The sequence below is a fragment of the Mustela nivalis genome, assembly GCF_964662115.1.
Source record: "Mustela nivalis genome assembly, chromosome: 8".
NCBI lineage: Eukaryota > Metazoa > Chordata > Mammalia > Carnivora > Mustelidae > Mustela > Mustela nivalis.
In genome coordinates, this window is record NC_139027.1 from 110,613,999 (window position 1) to 110,637,362 (window position 23,364).

The following is a 23,364-nucleotide window of genomic DNA, read 5'->3' on the forward strand; positions in this document are numbered from 1 at the left end:
GTTCCACTGAGAATCACAAAAACACTCAAGAACCCCCACTGGAGTCATTCCTTGACAGGAAGTCTTGCCTCTTCCTAGAAACTTCTTCTGGGTTAATTTGAGCAGCCATACAGAACAGCTCAGCAGCATTCCCTTTAAGTAAAATCCTCCAAATTCATAACCCCACCAGTGTCCTGCTCTCTGGGTTCATGAAGTCAGTTGCTTTAACCTATCTTTCTAGAATTTCTATCCTGCTCATGATCTTGATTGCTCTTCTTTGAAGCCTCTAAATTTTTCTAGGCCTCTTTTTAGGGCTGCCAGAGAAAACATAAGGCAGGTAAAATACTGCTGGACGAAGGTCCACACTTGGAGAACCAATACTCTTAATACCCTGAGTTAGGTAGAATATGGCAACAGAGCACCCCCAAGTCTATAAAAGCCCCAGCTAGACTGCACAAGCCCAGAGAAGAACACAGGAGCCTCATCTATGCACTATGAGCGTTCAAGTCCCCTTCCCTCAATGTTCCTAGGAAACCAGAAAATGCCAGACTAAAGAATATCCAGCCACTGTTCACCTTGGATTAGATTGCTGTGGAGGGAAAGAACCACTTTAAGGATCACATGACTTACGGTCCCAAAGCAAGCTTGTCAAGGAACCTATGGAGCCAACCCTTTGTTTTCATCTGCCCCTAAGAGAACCCGTTTCTAGCCCTCAAGGAGGAGCCTGGAGAGGGCTCCAGCCTAATTTCCCTTCTTAGAAGCAGATCACTTCGTAATGACTATTTGCTTTAGTCTCTGACCTTTCTCCAACCTAGGAGCCCAGTGAACGTCTAGGACCTAGGAATCTGACCATGTAACGGTCCAGTCCCCCAGGGACAATATCTGGTACAAGAGCCTGAGGCAGACTATTCTGATGCCTTCAATTAATAGTCTGTCTCCTTTCCCGTTTTCCTGTAGCTCAGAAGTCTCTGAATTCTGACTCTGAATTTGGACTGAGAACTTTTTCTGGCCAACAGAATGAAGCAGAGATGATGAGCCGATTCTGAGTCCAGCCCTTGAAGAGGCCGTGCATGCTTTTGCTTCTTCTCCTGGAACCTGGCTCAGCCACAATGAACAGGCCAGCTAACCAGACAGAGCCTGCGGGACCACAGTAAACAGAGCTAAGGCATCCCAGCGGAAGTCATGTAAGATGAGCCAGCCCCTAACTGACCCACTAGCTGAACACAAATGCGAGAGAAATCCCCAGTGAGCCTAGCCCAGAGGCTAAAATGCTCAGCTGGCCCATGAATTTGTGACCAATAGGAATTTATTATTATTAACAACAAGTTAATAAGTTTGTTATTGTTACAGACCAAGGTTCCAGAATGAGGATGATGCCTCATTATCATGGCCATGGGTAATTGGTAAAGTGTCTGATAGAATCGTCATGCCTCAGCTCAACCTTGATTCTGAGGATTTTGTTAAGATGTCTCTCTGCCTGGTGTTCCTACTAAGACTTGCCTCTAGGGAAGGAGCTGTCCTTATTTTGGCCCCGTCAGGTTATGCCCTTGGCTTAAAAGCCTCCCATTTCCAATGGAGCCCTGGGAGGAAGGGAGGGGAGACAAGCACATGGCTAGGGCTGTTCGACTGAACTCACGTGCTTGTCTCCCCTCCCTTCCTCCCTCTCTTCTTTCCCCTAGAGAATCTCTTGAGTCCCCCAGTGAGAGTAAAGGAATAAAGAACATCATGGACTGAAAGTCAAAGAGGAGAAGGAGCCCAGATTAAACAAGACTAGAAGGTAGAGACAAAAAAAACAAAAAGCAAATGTGTGCTTGGATCAGAGTAGGGAAAGTTCCAGCCCAGACTATGGTGGGAGGGAGTCACAGTAGGCATGGCTTGGGGTTGGCTGGAGGAGAGGCTAAGAGGAAGAATCAACCTTAGATGTAGCAAAGAAGACTTAAAAATGGTTACATTTAAAGCAAATGCCAAAAGGCTGAGGATCCAAAGTTATTTACAACAAACTGGTATTGTAGAGAGAAGGAAAGAAGGAGAACAGAGGGAAACAACATGGTTAAGGAAATGAAGAGACATCCTTAATACTCCATACTATGCCTCCATTAAAATCAAGTTTGTAGTGGATCTATAATGACATGGGAAAATAATCATGGTCTAAGGTGTGAAAAAAGAACAAAGGAAATGCTTTAATATTTGACAATGTATAAGTAAGAGGACCTATTCAGATAAGTGGAAATGACAGAAAGTTCCAGGAAAAGGAGAGTGGAATCGAACACCATCACTTTACCTGATGGGCAAGTTGAGAGACTGAATTGTTGGAGGAAAAAGAAACAGAGGTTGAAAAAGGCTACTAAACTAACACAGGCCAGGGGCACCTGGGTGGCTCAATGGGTTAAGCCTCTGCCTTCGGTTCGGGTCATGATCTCAGGGTTCTGGGATCGAGCCCCACATTGGGCTCTCTGGTCAGCGGGGAGCCTGCTCCCCCTCTCTCTCTGCATGCTTCTCTGTCTACTTGTGATCACTCTATCAAATAAATAAATAAAATCTTAAAAACAAACAAACAAAAAAAACTAACACAGGCCAGTAACTGAAGGAGGACATGCAGTAATGTAATTATCAAAACAACAAACAAACAAAAACAAAACTAAACAAAAATCAAGGTTGTCATTTATAGGAGTTAAATCCTTATTGACTAAGTCAACAGCTAATGTTCAAAACTGACTAAATGCTGGAGGATGAGAATATAATTTAGGTTATAGCTCTAACCAAAAGAAGATTTAAAAGCAGATGGTTCCAGTGATTGCTTGCAAAGCACTGGTGGGGGAGGGGGAGTATGTGCGGTGCAGGAATCAATCCATTTTTAATTTCTTCACTAAGTTTTTTTTCTTTCTTTAGATCTTTCTTTGTTTTTTTCCTTTTTTTTTTTTTAAACATAGTGATATATTGCTCTTACAAAAAATGAAATTTAAAAGGTTCTGCTCTCCCTACTGAAAAATTCAACATAGATGGCCCAATTGTTCATCCAGAGGCACAAGGAGGGCGTTTACTGTGGTGAGTCAGGAAGTCCCTAAAATACGACCTGTCTCTGAGCACCATCATGACAGCAAGGAAAACGCTACCAAGAGGCTCCTCAGTCACAAGGAACTGCTGACAACTGCATTTTCCTTTTATGCCCCGGAAAATCACAGGGACAGGTATTGTGGTATCAAAGTTGAGGTAGCACCCACCCAGAAACATGGTGTCACTGTAGAAAGGCCTGGAATGGTAAGATCAGATTTGGAAATCAAAGGCCGGGCTGCTTCCCAGCTCTCCTGCTCTGGGGTGACAGACAACTATGCCTACACAGGATTGAATGACAGCCTGGGGGGACCAGCCCACCTGCTCCTCCACAGCGCACGCGCGGCAGTCTCTCAGAATGAACTATAGCCATTTTCAGAAACCACCTTTATGGGCCATGAGGGGTTTTGCTTGTGGTGAAGTAACAGGAGAACATCTCTAGAGTCAAATGTGAAAACAGTTTGGGCTGGTGCCGTATCCACAGGCTCTAAGCCCATCCTGCAAAATCCTGACTACCTCCCTGCCCTGCCCAACCCCGCACCACCGTGATTCCAGTACTAGCAGTTCCCAACTGGACCACTCCAGGAGCCTCCTCATGGCAGGTCAAGACCATTATTTCCTTCTTCCCAAACCCACAGCCCCCCAACCAACCCAACTGTCTGAACCCACAACAGACACATGATTATTCACAGAGTCTTGCTCCCTTCAGGCTATTCCATTTCCTTTCCTGATGATAAACTTTCTTTGGCTCATAATTGCATGCTGTGGAATGTCCCCCAAGAGTGTAAGGAGCAGTACTAATCCCCCTATGCATTCTTCTAAAAAATGCTAAGAAAAAGAAGAAAAGGATTCCATGGAAAAACAATTTGCAGAACACTTACATCCCATCACTCCCCGGGGGAGATTCACAATTGACAGTAGAATATGTTGGGTTCTGGGAATCCCATGTAAAGAAAAGGATCTCACTTTGTTCAGTTCAACATTTCTCTTCTGCACAAAACAATTATTAACACCACTTGAAATTCCTCTTTTGTTGGGCAAACTTTGGCAACACTAGGGGTCTGTGGTCTCAGGAGCTACGGGTGTGTGGTGGTACTTCTCAAACCTGAGCATGCGGAAGGACCACCGGGAAGGCTTGTGAAGAAATCCAGATTGTTGAGGTTTACCCCAAAGATTCTGAGGCACATAAACCAGTAGAGGCCACCGATTCAGTATGATGCTCCTGGCCCCTTAACAATACAAGGGAAAAATTTCTCCAGAAAAAAAACCCAAACTCCGTAACACAATGTTCAAGTTCCTCCTTATTTTAATCAAGACTCTCTTCACCTTCCTTCTCTCCCATTGCTTTGCTTTCCTTATCATATGCTGTCGCCCAGAGAACTTCTTTATCCTCTATCCTAATCGTCCTCACTGGCCTCCATGATCTCCCTCTGCTCAAATGCTTCTGTCTTCAAGGTCCGGAACAAACAGATGCATGGTGGGCTTGGCTTGACCTTACAAAGTTTAGACCTTACAGAGTTTAGAACTTCCTATCCTGATTTGTCATTGCTTATTTGCATTGCTTAACTTCCACTGTAGTCTAGAACCTTAGGAAGGCATATTCTCTGTCTGACTTATGTTTACAGAGATTATCTGGCAGAATGCTTTGTAGACTGTAAGGGCTCGAAAAGCACTTCGTAAGTAAATGAATGCATGGCTGGCAAAGCAGCTGATCTGAATTAGGGGAAACCCTTATTAGCCCCAAACAGCAAAATGGGTGGGCAAACCCACTCTGGTGAAATGAATTCTGCTAAATTCAGTGAAAATCCACTAAGCACCTCTTAGAAATTAGGGCTTAGAAATTTGGCTGCCACAATGGTTTTGTAGGTTGTTTAATGCACAATAGGGGCAGCTGCACATGGAGGCCCAGGTTAGAAATATGAGAAAATGATTCTAAAACACACTGAGATAATAGAGACTATGGAGTGTGTGTGTGTGTGTGTGTGTGTGTACACAGGTCAATCAAATATACACACACATCTTGGGGCATGTGGGTGGTTCAGTCATTAGGTGTCTGCTTTCAACTCAGGTTGTTGTTCCAGAGTCCTGGGATCAAGCCCTAGTTGGGCTCTCTGCTCAGCAGGACGCCTGCTTCTCTCTCTCCCACTCCCTCTGCTTGTGTTCCCTCTCTCATTGTGTCTGTCAAATAAATAAATAAAATAAATAAACAAATAAAATAAATAAATAAAATCTTTAAAAAGTATACACACACACACACATACACACCCCTTGATATGTGAAGCAGTCATATGGGTGTATATACCCATATAAGTCCATGAACTAAGACATACATCTCCCAGAATGTAAAATTATACTCCAATAAATAAAACATAGTGAAGAAAAGTGAGGAAAAATATAGAAGGCAGAAAAGACCATGTCTTAGAGTTCTTATTTTGTCTTTCTTCATCCATTCTCTCAAGACCTGGGAAAGAGTGACCCATTGTTCCACATTCTGTATTTTTGTAGCACGGTAATAACATCACTTAGGGAAATAACTAGAGGTAAAACTATCTCACAGGTATCATGAGGGCATATGGGGAGTAATATACAAGAAGAGCAACCTGCATGCTGGAGGGTAAATAAAAGTTTCTGAGCTGTCCTTTCCCATGAAAGAACTTATTGTTTCTTCCAGGCCAAGTTTTATCCAAAATCCTATCACCTAAGCCACCTTTGGAGGAAATGGCATTTAGCAGTTGATCTCATCAGACATTGCTGGTTTCCATAGAAACTCCTGGAGAATGTTCCTGCTTGTCGGGACTAAGTGCCTCTCCCATCAATTCAAAATGAGTCCAGGAAAGCCCTGCCTTGGCGCCTGCCATCGCCCAGCCCTGCTCTGTTGCAGAAGAACAGAAGAGCACTTAAGTCAGCATCTGCTATCCTTATCAGAAGAGCCGTCTCCATTACAGACACACAAAATGGAAGATTAAACACGGCCTTGTCCAATTAGCCTTGGTCTAAATAGGTTGTTCCCTGCAAGAGTCTCGTAAAAAATGTTCTGAGGTTCATATTTGAATAAATAAATAAATAAATAAATAAACAAAAAGCCAAACCCAAAGGAAAAAGCCAGGATACTACAAAAGGAGCCCTGTGTCCTATCAATTTATATCATTACATAATTACCGACAGACTTTGAGGGTAATGTCTTTATGCTGGAAGGTTGTTCTTTCTTGCCGTGGGGAGAGAAGGGGAGGGGAGGCAAGACTTTTAGGGCTTAGAAGGAGCGTCATTTAAACCTTCTTCGTTTTCTCCAGCACACCTGCTCAGATAACCAGGTTCTCTGATGCAAACATCAAGACAGAAAATTAATTTGCCATGTAAGAAGTCAGAAAAGACGTTACTCTTCCCAAACGGATAGTGACTAGAAGGTCATGAAGGGGGGCCTCCTGGGGTATTGGAATATCTTATTTCTGTAGGAGGTTACCTGGGTGCATTCATTTCATTCAAATCCAATGAATTAGGGCACCTGCGTGGTGCTGTAAGTGTCCCACTCTCGGATCGGGCTCAGATCCTGAACTCGGGGTCATGAGATCCAGACCCACGTCGGGCTCCACACTCAGTGCAGAGTCTGCTCCAGGCTCTCTCCCCCTCTCCCTCTGTCCCTCCCATACATGCTTTCTCTAACATAAATAATCTTAAAAAAAAAGAATCCAGTGGGTTGTACACTTATATTTGTACACCTTCCTAATTGTGTGTTAGTCACACTTCAATAAAGAGACTGTATAACTAAATAAGGAACAGAAAAACCAAGGCATCTAGACAATGGAGAGATCCGGCCTGGACTAGATAAAGGCAATCACAGCCTGTGATGTTTCCTGCTGAGTTAAACTGGAAAGGTAAGCTAATAACAAGATCCAGACTCCTCGTGAAAGATGCCAGGAACAGTGACCGTGGGGCCTAAGTTATATTCACTCTTCAGTAAGAGTTTGTCCGTGAAGTGTGTCTAGCCTGAGACTTTCTTCCCCACCAAACGATATAAAACCACTGGTAATTGAAGGAGGCCTTTATGGGATTATCCGCCCAACAACCCGCATCTACAGCTGGGCATTTGGCCAGCTCTGGATGGCTGGTTCTGCAAAAGCCTGGGGATCAGTGTTAGGCCATTCATCATCTTCCCAGGGATTTCTGAAAACAGGATTGAAAAAGTGGTTTGTCTTTCTGGATGCCTGAGGCTAGGATACGTTGAGTTTGTTGGCTGTCGGAAGTCACGTTTTCCACTAAAGGGAGAAGTTCGGTCTATGTAAGTAGAGCACCTTTACATCATTTGCAGCCAAGGGGGTCCGAGACATGATTATATATTTTTCTATAAAACTGGGATCAATACATTTTAACAGTCATGGCCTAAGAGAAGCAAAGATGCTTGACCTGTTAACCTCCAACGATATCTTCATCCACCCAACTTCAGTCACACATGCTCATGGGCTTTTGTTTGACCTTGATATTATGAATTTAAAATCCTTGGGCAAACATCCCTTCCCTGCCCAGTAACTGATTATCTTCTCTATGGTTTTAACTCCCATGGTTCTAATTCCCAATTTCATGGAGACCTGTGACTCAAGGACTGTATCACTCTTTTGTCACCCATCATAGCCCTCAGGCCTCCCTCCCCTCTTAGCCATCCCAGGCCCACTGACCACCATGCCTTACAGCCATTCTCCACCCCCCCCTCCCCACCTCCAGCTTCTCCCTCCCTCATACTCCTTTGGCCAATTCCCCACCGTGGCTATAACTCCTTCTTGGTCTGCTAAGCAGCTGTGGTCATGGAGGTGAATGAGGCTGAGGAAAACTCCGCAGCCAGACTGACCAGCCTTCCCTTTCAACTGAAGACCACAACTCTCAAAGAAATACTCCAAGATCATCTGATAGTCCTTCTTCAGTATGTTTACTCTTCCACTCTCTTAAAATATGCTCTCCTTAAAACCTCCAGTCTCCCCTCCCTGCGGCCCTTTCCAATAATGCTGACTCAAACCCAACTTCTTAAATGTGTCAACATAAACAGACTTCAGTTCCTCACCTCTCTCTCTCTCCTCAGACAGCTCCACTGAGAATTCTCCCCTTCTGTCAACATCCTCAGTGATCTCTCTATTGTGAAAGTCAATGATTTGTCTTTCTGGCCCCCTCAACTATCTCACCAGCTTTGATCCAATTAACCACTCTCTCCTTGAAATGTTCTCTTCTCCTGGTGACAGCAATTCCAGACTCTCCTAGTTATTCTTGCTCTCACCAGCCATTTGTCCTCAATCACGACCTTTTTATGTTTTGCTTATTAACCTTCACACATGTCAGTGACCCCAGGCTCTTCTCTCTATATGCTCTCTTCCTAGGTGATCTCATAGGTTCCCGATGCTCTAAACTTCTTTCCATTGCTCACAATCTATCTCAGGCCCTCATACCTCCAAGTGCTCCAGACTCTTATATCTGATGACTTCTTTGACATTTCTACCCGAATACAAAGCATATTAAAGTTTAAAGCAGAACACTTGATTTTTCAAAATAAAATCCGTATTTTTTCTCTCATCTTTTCCATATCAGTAAATTTCAAATCATACACCCAAATATATGTTCATCTGGATCATCTACCTCACCCTCGTCAGCTTCTATCATTTAGTCTCACTTTATTTTCTTAATGCTTATCACTATATGAAATTCTCTTGTCTTTCCATTTGTTTACTTCCTTATTATCTATTTCCCTCTACTAGAAAAGCCACCCTCTAGAAGATCAGGGACCGGTCTCACTGTTTTCTTTAAGTGCTTAGGGCTGGTATTTACCAGATAAATATTTGCTGAATGAATAAGTCAGACATAAAATAGAAAAAAAAAAAGACCATTTAGAAAACACTAATGAAAAAGAAACTATAAAGTTTCTGAGTCAGCATCATTATCATTTAATATTAAAACATTAGAAAGATGAAATCTGAAAGTCATTTCTCAATTACCCAAACAAAACTAAAATGAGATACATTTTAGTCACTCTGAGCAGACTGTAATTTGGCTAAGAAGCAAAACAAAATCTGCTCTCTTTTTAGCATCACCAGCCTTTGACAACATAAATCACTGTCTCCAGCACTCTGGGGCATGAATGACATCTGCGAATTAATAAACCCTTTCACGCTAAAAGAAAACAAGTTGTTCTTACTAAGTTATATGCAAATACTGAATCTAAATAAACACAGGACAAACATGTTTCTCACAGCTCTACCTCTTCAACGATCAGAGAGCAAACAGACCAAAAGAGGCTCTTAGCAGCAGGTTCTACATGACTAGATTGGACACTTCCAAATAATTTTAAGGGACTTTTGTCCCTTCCAGAACCATATATATAGAACATTTACCCACTTTTAAAATACTCTGGTTTTCAAAGAATAGGAGTTGATTGACACGAATATATAATCTATGAACCATAAGCTCGAGCTTTCTCTCCTTTGCCCTGCATCACATATGGACAATGAATGGTCTGTTAACTTTACCCAGCTGTCACTCCCACAGTCCAGCCATAGAAGTGATGGGGCCCCAATTCTGTTAAAGAATGTCCCAAATTTGGTTTTAATTAAAAAGATGGTGGCTTAGTCACTTGAGTCAGATCTACAACACGATGAGACTATATAAACATTTACTTGCTTGTTCTTATGCACTGTCTTCAACCATGGACAACTGAGAGACAAATAAGTCTAACCAATAAGCTTCATCTAATGATAGCTTCTAGAAGTGTCTAGACACCTTTAATCTTGCCAAATGTCCCCTCTTAATGATCCTAAAAATCTTACATTGCCCTAATGTATGTCTATTTTATGAACAATTTGTCCCAAAGAGCTAAATTTATTGAGGTGTGTGTTATATAAAATAAAATGGACCCGGGTAATCAACTAGTACCACAACCAAGACACTGGAAGCTTTTTCCATCAACCCAAAACTTTCTTGAGGCACCCTTGCCATCCTCACCCCCACACCCTACCCTATACACACGCCAACCACAAGCTAACACTGATCTGCTTTCTGTCACTACAGATTAGATTTTTCCTATTTTAGAAAATCCTATAAATAACACTGCATGCACCCTTTTATGTATCATTTACTTTCACTCAACAGGGTGTTTTTGAGGTTCACCCCAGTTGTTATCTTACCAGTAATTTGCTTCTTTTTCATGGCTAACCAGTACTCCACTGCCTGCACACATCGTAATCTCTTTATCCGTCACTCATCGGTGGATACTTGTTTCCATTTTTTGCTATGAAGACAAAAGCTGCTATGAACATTCATTGACAAGTCTTTGTAAGGACATAAGTTTTCATTCTCTTAGGGAGAAAACTTTGGAGTGAAGTTGCTGGAGTCATACTGTAAGTGTGTGTATAACTTTCTAAGAATCTGCCAAATGAGGGGCACCTGGGTGGCTCAGTGGGTTGAAGCCTCTGCCTTTGGCTCAGGTCATGATCCCAGGGTCCTGGGATCAAGCCCCACATCGGGCTTTCTGTTCAGCAGGGAGCCTGCTTCCCTTCCTCTCTCTGACTGCCTCTCTGCCTACTTGTCATCTCTGTCAAGCAAATAAATAAAATTAAAAAAAAAAATCTGCCAAATGATTCTTTTATGGAAATGCTCTAAAAATAGTTTATTGTTGCTTTCCAGATATGCAACTTTAATGGAATTTTCAAACCCTACATACCAGTTGCCTTTCTCTGCCCCAAAAGGTGAAGAGGTGCAGAAAAGTTCTTTTCAATCTCTATGGAAACTCAGTGGACTGGAGTCCTCCAACATGGGGCTAAGAAGCAGCTGGTATACACTGCATTGTTTTTGTTTTTTAATATGAGATACTGAACTAATGAGAGGAAAGAGTCCCTTAAAGGACCCCCATGTAGGTACGACTAGTAAATCTGGTATGGAGGTAACTCTCTTCTAAGAGGGTTATGAAGCATATTTTCCCATATAAGGTGTCAGAATTGAATTTGCTCAATATCCTCCCTAAAGAATACCTCAGAGATCCTGTTTCTCCTGCTTCAGTTTTATGAAGTCTATCGCCATGACATGAGAGTTGAAGGTTTCCACTAGACTCTTATTTCCAGGGTACTTAGTATTCTAAGTAGCATTAAGGGAAGAAAACTGAGCTCTCCCTCAGCATTCTCCCAACAAGGATCTGTCCCAGTGATTTGTCTAGACCAAGCCCCGCAGGACTGACAGACACCCATGGCTTACATAAATGTTCTAATTATATTATTCATCCCACTTTGGGAATAAAGAACCATCACTCACTCATAAATTAATGCACTTGCAATTCCCTTCCAGAATGTTGTTTTCTGATTCATGCATAGAAGCGAAGTCTATTTTGAATATAAAATAAAATAGGCAATGGAACTTTGACAGTCAAATAATCTTCATCTCAAAGCCATTTACCTGAGAGGGTCTACACTTGCCCATCTCTTGAATCTGGGCTATCCTATGACTTGCCTTGATGAATAGAATGTAGCAGAAATGATGGGTGTGCTTTTGTACACACTCGCTCTCTCCCCCTTGCTCTCGCCTTTCCTGTACTTGGCTCCTGCCCTATGAGCACACCCAAGTCAGCCTGCTAGAAGGCAAGAGACAAGAGGAGAAATGAGCCATTCCAGCTGGGGCTAACCTAGACCATCCTCAATATACCCAGAAGCTGACCACAGATACTTCAGTGAGCCCAGCAAAGAGTAGGAGAACTTTCCAGCCAAAGCCAAGTCCACATTGCTAACCCACTGAATTGTGGGCTAAATAAATGGTCATTGATTTAAACCACAACATGGTGGGGGGGGTTGGTCTGTTATACAGCAAAAGCTAAGTGACATATCGATCACAAGGAGAACACCTTCTTCCCCATTAGTAGTGCACAGAGTCCCCTCCCACAACTTTCCTGTTCCCTGATGGCCCTGAGCTTTTATCTGCTTCCCGGGTTCTAACGTCCTACTTGATCTATGCCTTCCTCGGCACACCTAACGCTGCCTGTTATGGGCTAAACTGTGTATCCCCAAAAATTCTTACGCTGAAGCTCTAACTCCCAGTTACCTAAGAATGTGATTGTATTTGAGACAGGGCCTTTAAGGAGGTGATTAAATTAGAATGAGGTCATGAGGATAAGCACTAATCCAATCCACTGGCGCCCTTATAAAGAAGGGGAAATTTAGACACGCAGACACCAGGGCTGTGCATATACAGAGACAAGTCTACATGAAGATACACCAAGAAAGTGGCCATCTGTAAGTCAAGGACAAAAGTCTTGGGAGAAACCACTCCTGATGACACTTTCTCACCATTCTAGCTTTTAGAATGGTGAGAAAATAAATTGCTGTTCTTAAAGCCACCCCGTTGGTAACATTTTGCAATGGCCACTCTAGATGACAATAGTGTGTATATATAGCATGCAAGGGGGAAATAACGAAGTTTTCCTGTATTTTCCCCTTACGATCACTCTGATAATTCCTTTCTTAAGCTTCTTCAAAGATCATTCTAAACACAAAGAATCCATATTTGTTGCAAAAAATGTTTTTACTAAAGCTACCACATAAAGTACAAAAAATAAGCTCACTTTTTGGGAAAAGGAAGCTAACTCGGACATACTCATGGAGAGCCCTGCCACTTTCTCCCAAAATCCATTTCTTGCTACCTTGTTTCATTTGTCTAATACATGTCCCTTCTTAGTTACTTGGGTTTTTCACTCAGTGCTCTAAATGAGAGTTCATTAGTACATACACATGTATACACAAAAACACACATGTAACTCTTCTAACTGTTACCCTAATGAGGGTCAAGCAGAAAACACATGCCTGTATTTCTTACCTTCCCATTGTGGAGTGTCTAGAGGTTAAAGCAGCCTTCTCCTGCGCCCCCCCGCGCCCCCCCCCCCAGCAATCTCTCAGCTTCTATTAGATGAGGACTTTAGGGGCCATCTGGAAATGCTTAAAAAGCATTTGCCGAGGATTCACAGATAAGAGTTATTTCCAAAAGGAAAATCCCACATATTCTCAAAGGAATGGACCAGAGGTCAAACATGCTGGAAACAAATGTGAGTCATCCCAGCAACCGATCCTGGCAAAATCACCCCTTTTCCCCCTGGCTCTGTCTTTTTCCATCTTCTGATTTTTCCATCTTCTGATTTTCTGATTTTGATGCCTAGGTCAGAGCTTTCCTTTATAGGAGAGGGTTATTAAAAAGTTGTTTATATAATTGAAGATCATGATTAATACAACTGAACATATGCACAAACCAGAAAACAATATCTAGTTATCATAGCAAAGAGGAGACTGTATATTTAGTTTTTGTTTTTTTCCCAAAAAAGTTGCCCTGGAATTCTAATGAGCAGCTTCAAGCCAACAGCCTGTGCACTGGGTTTGCTTTTAATACCATCAATGCGGCTCTTGTCAAGGTTCCTAGGGAATGACCTTAAGCAAGAAAAGCCTTTGGGTTCTACCACACCTACAATAAACCCACATGCAGCTCTAGGACTATTCACTGGGTTGCTGCTTTGTCCGGAGGTGCAGTAACACAATTCAAGAATCACTGCAGGACAGGGGCACCTGGGTCGCTCAGTGGGTTAATTCTCTGCTTTCAGCTCAGGTCATGATCTCGGGGTCCTGGGATCGAGCCCCACATCAGGCTCTCTGCTGGGCAGTGAGCCTGCTTCCCTCTCTCTCTGCCTGCCTCTCTGCCTACTTGTGATCTCTCTCTCTCTGTCAAATGAATGAATAAAATCTTAAAAAAAAAAAAAAAAAAAGAATCACTGCAGGACAAAACAATAATAAAAGAGGAGGACAAAAGGCGCCTGGGTGGCTCAGTGGGTTAAAGCCTCTGCCTTCAGCTCAGGTCATGATCTCAGGGTCCTGGTCCTGGGATCGAGTCCTGCATCAGGATCTCTGCTCAGCAGGGAGCCTGTTTCCCACTCTCTCTCTGCCTACTTGCGATCTCTCTCTGTCAAATAAATAAATACAAATCTGTAAAAAAGTAAAAAAAAATTAAAAAGAGGACGCCAAGCCCTGAATAGGCAAAACAATATTGGGGAAAAAAAAAAAACCACAAGTCTGAAAGACTCATTCTTCATGATTTCAAAACTTACTACAAAGACACAGAAATCCAACCAGTGTGGCACTTGCATAAGGATGGGCATATCGAACAACAGGCTAGAACTGAGGCTCAAGAAATAAACTCCTACATCACGGCCAACAGACTGTCAGGAATGGCACATGATTTCACTCACATGTGGAATTTAAGAAACAAAACAAATGAAGAAAAAAAAAAACAAGTGACAAAGCAAAAAGCAGACACTTAACTACAGAGAACAAACAGTTACCAGAGGGGAGGTGGGTGGGGGGAGGGGTGACCTAGGTGATGGGGATTAAGAGTTCACTAATCATGGGGCACCTGGGTGGCTCAGATTGCATCTGCATTGGGCTCTCTGCTCACCTGGGAGTCCCCTTCTTCCTCTTCCTATGCCTCTCCCCACACTCTCGCTCAGGCACTCGCTCACTCTCCTCTTAAAGAAAATTCTTTAAAAACAGTACGGTTATGAAGAGCATGGAGTATTGTAGAGAATTGATGAATCACTATATTGAACACCTGAAACTCATAACACTATGTGTTAACTATGCTGGAGTTAAAAATTTTAAAAATAAATAAAAAATAAAGAATGCCAAGATCTTTCATTGGAGAAAGAACAGTTTCTTCAATAAGCTGTGCTGGGACAACCAGATATCTATATCAAAAGAACAAAATTGAACCCCAGCCCAATATATTAAAAAATTTAACTCAAAATGCATCAAAGCTTTAAACCACAAAACTCTTTGAAGAAAACATAAAGGTAAATCTTCATAACCTTGGCTTTGGCAATGGATTCTCATATAAGACAATGAGAGCAAGAACAACAAAGGTTAATTCAACTTCATCAAAATTTAAAAAAATTTTATGCACCAAAAGACATTATCAAGAAGGTAAAAGGACAACCTACAAGGGCACCTGGGTGGCTCAGTTGGTTAAATGATTGCCTTCGGCTCAGGTCATGATCCTAGATCTTGTCCCTCATCGGGCTCCCAGCTCTACAGGGAGTCTGCTTCTCCCTCTGACCTTCTCCCCTCTCATTCTCTCTCTCTCTCAAATAAATAAATAAAATCTTAAAAAAAAACCAAAAACAAAACAAAAACCTACAGAATGGGAGAAAGTTTCTGCAAGCCATATATCTGATACAGATCAAGTATTCAGAATAAAAAACTTTTATCAAAAGGCAATCGACCTGTTTAAAAAAACAGGTAAAGGAGTTGAACAGACATATCCCCAAAGAAGGTATACAAATGGCCAACAACCACATGAAAAGATGCACAACACCATTAGTTATCAGAGATGGAAAATCAAAACCACATGTGGTACAAGTTCATACCTGTGAAGACAGCTATGATAAAAAGAAAAGGAAAATAAGTGTTGGTAAGCATGTGGAAAAATTGGAACTCTCATACATTGCTGGTGGGAATGCAAAATGGTGCAACTAGAATAGAGAAGAGGGTTGCAAATCTTCAGAAAGTTAAACACAGAATTACAAGGGGATCCAGAAATTTCATTCTTAGGTATATACCCAAAGCAGTTGAAAAGGACTCAAACACATATATGCACAGTTCAAAGCAGCACTATTCATAATAGCCAGGGACGGAAGCAGCCCAAATGCCCATTAATGGGTAGTGAACAAATTGTGGTATATACATACAACAGACATTAGTTTACTCAGCTATAATAAGGAATCGAGTACAGATACATGCCATATAACATAGATGAATCTGAAAAACATTGTGCCTACTGAAAAAAAGCCAGACACAAAAGGCCCTGTATTGTATCATTCCATTTATATGAAATATCCAGAGACGGAAAGCAGATTGGGGGTTGGCAGGGGCTGAGGAAGGAGAAAGTGAGGAGGAACCGTATAACGAAATTTTCTTTGGGGTGATGAAAATATTTTGGAACTAGAGAAAGGTGGTAGTTGTACAAGATTGTGAATGCACTAAATGACACTGGATTGTTCCCTTTAAAATGGTTGTAGGGGGGCGCCAGGGTGGCTCAGTGGGTTAAAGCCTCTGCCTTCGGCTCAGGTCATGGTCTCAGGGTCCTGGGATCGAGTCCCGCATCGGGCTCTCTGCTCAGCAGGGAGCCTGCTTCCCCCTCTCTCTCTCTCTCTGCCTGCCTCTGCCTACTTGTGATCTCTATCTGTCAAATAAATAAATAAAATCTTCAACATAAATAAATAAATAAAACAGTTGTAGGGAACCGGGATAGCCCAGTCAGTTAACCGTCCGACTCTTAATTTCAGCTCAGGTCATGATCTCAGTATTGTGAGGTCAAGCCCCGCATTTCATTCCGTGCTGAGTGAGGAACCTGCTCTAGGATTCTTACTCTCCCTCTCCCCACTCCAAAAATTAATTAAAACCATTAAAAAAACAAACAAAAAATAAAATGCTTACTTTGGTTTATGAAAATTTCATTTCAATTAAAGAAAGCAAGCCAAAAGAAGACGAGGCAGGCGAGGCAGCCCTGGTCGTTAAGACTGAAGCCCCGGAGGACGGCAGAAATGAGCAGCAGCTGAGGCAGTGGTGCCGGGAAACGTGGGTGGAGGGAAGAAGTTGAAATACCATAACACCATGAAAAGAAAACGGTCAATGCACAGAGATGGTCTTCCTAACCGAAGCGCAGCGTATCTGTACACAGTCTGGAATCCACCGAAACGTCACTTTGGAGAGTCCCAGGGGGCAGGAGAAGGTCCTTCACGTGGGGACAACGTGGTCCCTGGAGTTCTTCCAGGCTGGTCCTTTACAGACCGTTTATGCCTTCACTTTTTTACAGAAGAAAGAGCATTGGGCTACAGAGGAGCAGAAGGTGGCCAGTTGGTTACGTAGCAATTAGTCTGGAGCCTCAGCAACATTTACGGGAAAGGAAAACAAGAAGGAACGTAGCGGGTATAGTAAGACGGGTCCCATGTATGCACCGCCTTGTTCTCAGGAACAGCTTACAGAACCATCTCGCGCATTTTCCAGATGGGGAAACCAAGGCCCCGGGCTCCCGAGCTCCCATTCTGACTCCCACACCCGTAAGGCACCCTAGCCAGGTGGGAAATTAGAGAAGTCCCCAGGAGCACCATCCAGTTTGAAAGGAAACCTCTACTTGCTAGGGGACTCGGGGTTGACTTCTATTTCCCTATCAGATCCACTGAGACCCTGTGACAGATCTCTGGTGGGAGGATAGACTGCACCTCCCCAAATTCGAGACCGCTGTAATTATTACTTAAGAAGTATAAAAAAACATGATCATCACATGAGCTTCTTGTTGCATATTTTCTTTTTCTTCAGAACACTGCCTTCTCCCAGCAACCAGAAGGCTCCCGGTGAGACTGTCCGTCCTCTGGCTACACAGACGGGCCAGGAGATCCCAACAGCACTCTCACCAACAGAGCCTCCCAGTCCTCCTCAAACTGCCCTCCCTCCTGCCTTTGTGACACGGATTCCCCCCAGGGGCCTCAAAATATGGCAAGAAAGGAGGCAGCTGATCAGGGAGGTGGCTACAGCCCAAGGTCCCAGGCTGGTTCCTCTCCCGGGAGGGTTTATTTTAGTCCTGAGGCCTCCGTCGGTTGCCCTTTCCCACCTGAGGACAGCTGCCAGGCTGCCTGCTCCTCTTTTCATTTCGGAAAAGTAGGTAAGGACTTTTCAAATGCGACCATTTCCACTGGGCTTTTGCCATTTTGTTTTTATAGCACACAAAATTTACAAAGAGCAGAGCCAGGGTTTGTTTTTTTTTTTTTTTCCCTCCTCTCTTTTATAGAAACAGACCCAACAAAGCGAATAATCCCATTTGGCAGTGGGGAGTCTGTATTTTAGGCCTGGAAAAGACTCTGACACTCAACTCAAATGGGGAGTCTGGAACAGTGAGGGGAGAAGTCCTTGGTGTGGTGCCCACACAGGGGCCCCTGGGAAATGACACACAGAAGCAACTGTATTAGCATAATGACTTCAAGGGTAGCATCTCACAAGCTACCTGTGAAAAGCCCAAAGAGACTGAGAAATAGGCAAAAAGCTAAAATTTTCTATCCAGGACTGTGAGGCATTTTCTAGTTTCTTCCAGTCTTTTGGGAAATGACCTGGAACAAACAACTTGGCTAATACCACAAACTTTTAGATGCCTGCAACTAACTTCTTTGGAGGGTTTGAAGAACAGGACAAACCTTAAGTAGTTACTAGAGTAGAAAACTGACCTTTTTTGTCAAATGTACCCCACTATAATTTTATGGTTAATACTTTTCTTCTCTACCATATTTCTACTAAAGTATAGTTGACTCTAAGATTTTAAAAATAAAGACCAAATGTGAGCTGTTTGGTTTTTTTTTTACAGTGAACAAATGTATTCCCACCACCTAGCTTTTCCGAATAGCTGGCTTTTTATCCATCCAGCTTTTTAAAAGATGTATTTCACAGTAAGTTGCAGAATTCAATACACTTCACCTCTAAACTCTTGCTGCTGGCATTTTAATCTTTTCTAGTTGAAGGTTGTGACTTCACAAGAGGAAGGAGGGAAAGGAAGTCAAATTTCATTGTACCTAGTTTCAGGGTCCAAGCGGAGATAAATTTGAGATTGTAACAAGGGATAGAGATCTTCCTGCGGAACCCAGGGAGCACCAGGAAGTACAGAATGCTGACCTCCACACCTGTTGGGTAAGTTATCTTCCCAAAGTCAGGGTGCTGGCCCCACACCCAACTTCCCTCCATCCAATCACCTTGTGAAAAGAAGCCCAGTTGGCCATGAAGACCCAAGAAACAGGCAACAGATAGCCATCCCAGAAATAGAAAGATGGTGAGAAAAACCCTGTTATTGGCCAGGGTGGAGAATTCTCTCTCCTCAGGAGGATACCCATGGGTAGAAAAGGTGTGCCTTCTTGGTAAGAGAAGTAAAGGGTTAGAAAATTCTTCCTTTCCTTTGTTTTTGCTCTTTTCTCTCTTTTTTCAATTCCCCCACAAATCAGAAAAGGGCAGGAAACATTTGGGGCTGGGGTATGCCCACCGCTTGGAATGCCTCTGTCAGTAAAGACTAAGTGAAGGTAATGAAAAATGAATGGAAGGTCAGGGCTGACCATTCATTGACCAAGCAGAAGACTTTAGATTTTTCCTAACTCTGGCCCAGTCCAACTGACCAGGAAAGGGAAGGAGAGGGAGCTGCTGGGCAGCAGCATGCCCAGGAAGGAATGGCCTCGTCAGTTTACACACAAGTACCCCAACTTTTTTTTAGAACCTTCCAACACACATTATATTCATAAACACACCCACTTTTCCATTACCTCCATTGCTCTCCTCTTCCTCTTGCAAATCTTTCTGTATACTAACCTTCATTCAGGATCCATTTTCCCCCAAAAAGTGACCCTAGGATTCTGCACTTTTGAAGGTTAGCAGTGACATCTTAGCAGCCAAACCCAATCATTTTACTTATTTTAGAGACAGAAAGAGATTGAGGAGAGAGATCTCACCATCCTGAGATCATGCCCCAAGCCGAAATCAAGAGTCTGATGCTTAACCCACTGAGCCACCCAGGCACCCCCAAACCTAATCAGTGTAGTCATAATCTGTGACTATAGCGCATTAAGTTAACAAACGCAAATAGCACAGGTTCCTCCAAGACACATCAGCTCACTTTCTTTGGAAAACAGTGCTGCCTCCTGTTTTTAATGAAAAGTTAACAAGCTGAGAGATTCAGGCGTGCTAACAAAGTCTTATCTCAGAGGAAGGAAGCCTCTTACCCAGGTTTTTCTCTCACATTCTGAAGTTGCACATTGCCATTAGCCAAATGTGGCTTCTGAGGACATGAAATATAGCGAGTCTAAACTGAGATTTAAGTATAAGATATTCACCAGATGAAAGATACGTAAAAATCTCATTAATAATGTTTTTATTAATTAAATGTTCAAATAATAATTAGGATGTGCTAGGCTAAAGAGATTATTAAAATTAGTTTCAGCTGTGATCTTGGACTTCCCAGCCTCCAGCTCAGGCTGCTATAACAACCAATTCTTTTTTTACTTTTTTAATGAGGCTATAGGAAAAACTGGAATTTCATATGGGGCTCACATGAAATTTCCACTGGATTGTACTTTTGTGCTCTACTGAATTGAAGGTGGCCAAGGAAACACCATCCATATCTCCCTAAAAAGTTTGTGGGAGAAAATACTCTTAAAGGCAAAGGTCAAATATTAGGGCATAAAAAGGAAGGTTAAAAGAGAAAGAAAAATAACATTTAGTATGTATGCTCAAAAATGCCACTAGCGGAGTAACTGCCAATCGTACAATCACACAATATCCTTGCCTCCTTTTCTTAGGGCACTAAAATCATTATTCAAGATGATGCTCATCTCAGGGAAGCCTTTGAAGTCTCAGACTTTATTTTTTTTTAACTCTAATATATGTAGACATTTTATTCACTGACAACGACTAATTCACTGGTATCTCCACACTGTGATCTCTTTAGGATTTGGATATTTGAAGCAGTAGCTTACTACCTTCTCTAGGGAAGAAAGTGCATTTAAAGTGCTCCTGAGAGTTCAGGAAATGGCTAAAAGCCTCAGGGATGAAAAAATGGGTGTGCAGGGGTGAGGGAATAACCTGGCATGCTGCTAGGGAGAGCAGACAATCCAGGGTCCCGGCGAGATACCACTGGGTCCCTTTCCACTGTCCTGTGTGCCCATCTCACGGCTTATATGTGTTTTGCTTCTAAGGGATGGCACTTGCCTATTTCTTCAGAGGAACGTCCCTTAACTATTGGAGCTGCTTCGCCCACAGGTGCAAAGAACCAAAATGCTCCCAAGTTCACAACCCCTCTCCCACTAGTCCACTGCTGAAGGCTGAGGCAGGGATAGAAAACACCAGCCCCCCACCCTGAGGCAAAAGGAAGAGGTTTTCAGGAGCCATCATGTTCCAGAGCTTTCCTCCAGGATCAAGGCTGACGCAGGGACTCTGCTTGAAGTATTTCCCTGCTTGCTTCTTCCCTTCCTCTCCAACTCATTTGTTTCTCCTGGGAGCACTGCCTTAATAAGACACTTGCACAAAAATCCCTCATCTCGAGTCTGGTTTCTAGAGAGCTCAGCTCAAGACTCTTGTCATGCATGAATGCGCTGTAAGAAAACATGAAACCAGATTCCTGTTGTACCAGGAATAAGGGCATCTATATATAATACTTAGGAGTTTAAAATAACTGCACTATCTACATCTTAATAAGAATCATCTTTTTTACTAAAGAGCATTGCAGCAATGCTAGAACACAGGTCTTAGGTCTAAAAAAAGATGCTAATAGCTGGCTTCACATACACACACACACACATCACTATATATCTATGTCTATATCTCCAGGTGTGAGAGAAATTAGAACAGCATGTAAGGCTCCAGAGTAGAGGTAAAAAGAAAAGAGAATTCAACATTAAAGTTTAGTAAGCTCCCTACCTGATGTTATAAATTCTGCGCATAATCAATATTTAATACAAACAATTTAAAATCATTCAGAAAGCAAGCATCCCTAATTTTAAGTAAATCTTCCAAACTGCAATACCGCAGGAAAGAAGGAATCACAGGTTGTTCTCTTTCTTTCCATGAAATCTGAAGACCACCTTTGGTTTGACTACACATACAGATTCCTCTTCACCAAAAGACACCCTGAAGCTAGAATTATAAAGGTGAGGGTAATTAATCCAAGAGTAGTCCTTTTGGTCTATATATAAATATTTTCTATTTTAGGAGCAGATGCCTAATACTGATAAAAAGCCAAGCTGAATGAGACATGAATAAGAATATATTCACCTTGTGCCATTACAGGAATTAAAACACATTCTGAATGCCTACTGTGCACACAGCAGGCCTAAAACTAACGTTTTGAAGGAATGCACAGAGGTACTGATGATGGGAGTCAGGGAGAAATAAAGCAGGTGTTCAAGATAAAACCAGAAGAGTTCCAGCTCCCAGCTCTAGAAGTTCCCAATTCTGAACATGGGAAGAGATTATAAAAGAATACGATTTCAATTCAATGCCAAGAAAAACCTGTCTCTTAATACAAGATACCCAACAATCAAATGTTCCTAGAGTTGAACTTGCAGAATTTTTAAATAAAGGACAGAGGGAAGTAAAAGAAGAAATTCTTTCTTTGGGAGGAGGGCAAGACTAAGGTAAGGACGACCACCTCCTGGTGACATGTGGGGCCCCGATTCCAATCCGATCCTATTTTAAGGTGGGAAAAGAAAAGGAGCCCACATACTAGGTTAGCTGTCTTAGGCCCCCAAACCATTCAGAGCCTTTGTAAAATAAAGCACATGGCATTTACAGCACTTCATATAGAGAAGCTTCTTCTTGGAACTTAGAATATTTCACAAAAAACTTCTGTCTTTTGAAAACTTTTGTATCAAGTGCTTATTTTTGCTAAGCACATAATTCTTCATGTATAATCAGCTGATGAAAATGATCTATTTCTTAAGGATAACAACTATTATGCAGAGACAGTGAGCAGTCCAGAAAAATGCAATAAAGGCTAAAAAGCAGATGTCATGTCTACACTGATTTAAAGTCTCTGGAGAATTATGTAGCAACCCCCTACCCCAGCACTGGTTTGCCTGCTAGGATATGGTTTATGAGTCATCGTGAAGCAGTAAATAACAGTGCCTTGACTAAAAATAGGTAGGGACATTCAATAATAAATCTACTTTCCTGATATCCTCATGTCAGCATTAAGTAGCCGATCTCTTAGAGAAGTGTGATTCTTCTCTCCCCTCCCAGAAAGGCTGGAAGAAAATCAGCTACAGACCCCACTGGAAGGAGTGTGCGACAGGACTTGCAGTGTGGAGGGGAAAAAGTAACACTAACTTCAAATGCCTGAAACCTGAAGTTCACGTACCAAGATAAAGAATAAAGTTGGTTTTCTTTTTCAGGTGTTCACTATAAAATGACTTCTTGTCTGTTGAAGTAAGAAACAATATAGAGTCCAAGTGTTGCCCTTGGACAGCAATTAGGAAACAGGAATCTGATTAAGGGGTCAGGAAAGAACAATCTCTCATATTCACCAGGATCCCAGCTTTAGAATGAAGCACTGGCAAGTTATAGTTTGTAAATAAAAAGAATTGGCCATATAAAGATACTTCTGGTTCCCATTTCAGAATTTCTTTAAAGATTTGTAAAATGGAACTCTAGAGGGTCACTGGGAGAGAATTTATTTATATCATCTCCACAGATAGTTTCCCACAAAACGGACAGTGTCTGACCATAAGCGCAACTGTGATTTTTTTTGCACATCTGTGGGAAT

The 23,364-nt window shown here is 42.3% G+C and overlaps 1 protein-coding gene across 8 annotated transcripts in view; it reads right to left on the reverse strand.

Moving 5' to 3' along the window:
* PLCB4 (phospholipase C beta 4) overlaps positions 1-23,364 on the reverse strand; it is a 410,418-nt gene that overhangs the window by 221,396 nt on the left and 165,658 nt on the right. The window lies entirely within an intron of this gene.